Source organism: Macaca mulatta, chromosome 5 (assembly GCF_049350105.2).
Source record: "Macaca mulatta isolate MMU2019108-1 chromosome 5, T2T-MMU8v2.0, whole genome shotgun sequence".
NCBI lineage: Eukaryota > Metazoa > Chordata > Mammalia > Primates > Cercopithecidae > Macaca > Macaca mulatta.
Genome location: NC_133410.1, coordinates 121,456,512 through 121,458,766, shown reverse-complemented (window position 1 = coordinate 121,458,766; position 2,255 = coordinate 121,456,512).

The window sequence follows — 2,255 nt, the reverse complement described above, 5'->3', positions numbered from 1 at the left end:
GCTCCAACTTTGGGTAATATGTCCCTCCCTAATAAGGGTATGGGACTTTCAGGCATAACAAGAAGGTCATGTGAAAAGATCAAAGTCTTCCAATTACAACTGAGGAGGTGGGAGAAATACCTGGTTACAGGCCATCCTAGGATTCCTCGGATGGTAACGGACCTTGAGGACAGTTGTCCGGGACAGGAGATTAACACTGAGAAAGCCGCGCCAGTGTCCAGGAAGAAGTCAATTTCCTAGCCCTCAATGGTTAAACATACCTAGGGCTCAGTGAGGGTGATGACATGAACTGGTGCTAGCCCCGGGTACCCTCAATCCTGTTGTTGGATCATCTGGTTGGGGGCTTCTGACCCAGAGAAACTTTGTCCTCTGGAGCAGTGCACCTTCCAGTGATTTCCTCAGCATAGCGGACATGGACAAGGGGGCGACTTGTTTCTCAGTGGACAATCTTTTTTTTAAAGTATCCTAGTAAAGCACACTGATAACAAACCTTACAGGGTGACTGACCTGCTCCATTTTCTGTCGTCTCTGAACCATCAAGGTTTGTTTGTATGAGAGCCATGACTAAGGCTGAGGCCTTTCTCTGATCTCGCTTTTTCTTTTGGGCCTGTTCCTGTTGGTCCCTATTATAGAACACTGAGGTTGCCAGGTTTAATAATGCCTCCAAAGTTTGTTCAGGGTCCAGGGCTCGCTTTTGGAGCTTTCTCCTGATACCTGCGACTGATTGGGAAATAAACTTATCTTTTAGAATCAGTTGACACTCTAGTGAGTCGGGTGACAGGGGAGTATATTTTCTTAGGGCCTCCCATAGACGCTTGAGGAAGGCAGAAGGATTTTCTTCCTTTCCCTGAGTTATGGTGGACATCATTGAAGAATTCATGGGCTTTTTCCTAATTCTCCTTAGTCCTTCTGCAACACAAGTCAATAGATGTTTACGACTCCAGTCCCCATGATCTAGGTCTAGCTCCCAGTGGGGATCCATACTGGGGATGGCTTGCTAATCGGTAGGGAATTTGTCCTTTTTTTTGGCTGTCATTCTATCATTTACTTGACGAAGATACCAGGTATCTCCAAATTCTTGGGCTGCAGCTAAAGCCGCGTTCTTTTCATTAAAGGCCAGGGTTTGATCTAACAACAGCATGACATCTCTCCAAGTGAGATTGAAGGTTTGCCCTAGACGCTGTAGGACATCTATGTACCTATCAGAATCATCTGAAAACTTCTCTAGGTCTGCCTTGATCTGCTTTAAATCAGAGCAGAAGAAGAGGACATGTACCCGGGTTGGGCCAAATTCCCCTCCCCCTATGGCTTGAAGGGGACATAATCGATACCCAGGGGTTTTTGTGGTCCTTTGGAGATTTCTTTGCTTGTTTCCTTCTGGGTGGGGGAGATTAGAGGAGGCTTCTCATTAATAGGAAAGGGGGCTATAGGGAGGCTAGGATATGGGGGTAAACTGAGAGGTCTTCCTGTGGGATGTAAATTGCAAGCTTTGCATAGTCGTGTATTCTCCTTCAATGAAAAGAAAGCTTGGACATAAGGTATTTCACCCCATTTGCCTTCCCTCTTACAGAAAAGGTCAAGCTGCAGGATAGTATTGTAATTTATGCTTCCCTCAGGTGGCCATTTTTCCCCATCAGAGAGAGAATATTGGGGCCAGGCCTTAGTGCAGAAAAACAATGAGCCACGTCTTTTTCAGGGTTTGCAGGTCAAATTGGTCGCAATGGCTTAGGATGCATCTTGAGGGTGAGCCTGTTGATGCCTGAGTGTTTCCCATCTGAAAGACAAAACCGCCCATGGTTTTGGTTTGTTTGTTTCTCCCCCTGCCCAAGAACCCGCAATGGTCCCTGGACACTGCTGAACAGAATAGTTGAGCTCACCGACGCAGCAGCAGAAACACCTCTTGTCTCCTAAAGTGCTGGGATTACAGGCATGAGCCACCGCTCCCGGCCTTCATTCCTTGTTATGGTGGAATAATATTCCATTATAAAGATATACCACACTTTGTTTAGCCATTCATCGGCTGATGGACATTTGGGTTCTTTCCACATTTTGGCTATTAAGAATAATACTGCTATGAGCATTTATGCACAAGTCTTTGTGTGGATGTTTTCATTTCTATTCAGTATATATGTAGATATGGAACTGCTAGGTCATATAGAAATTCTATGTTTTAACTTTTTGAGGAACTACCAAACTGTTTTTCAGAGCAGTTGCATGATTTTACATTCCTATCAACAACGTATTGAGGATTCCAA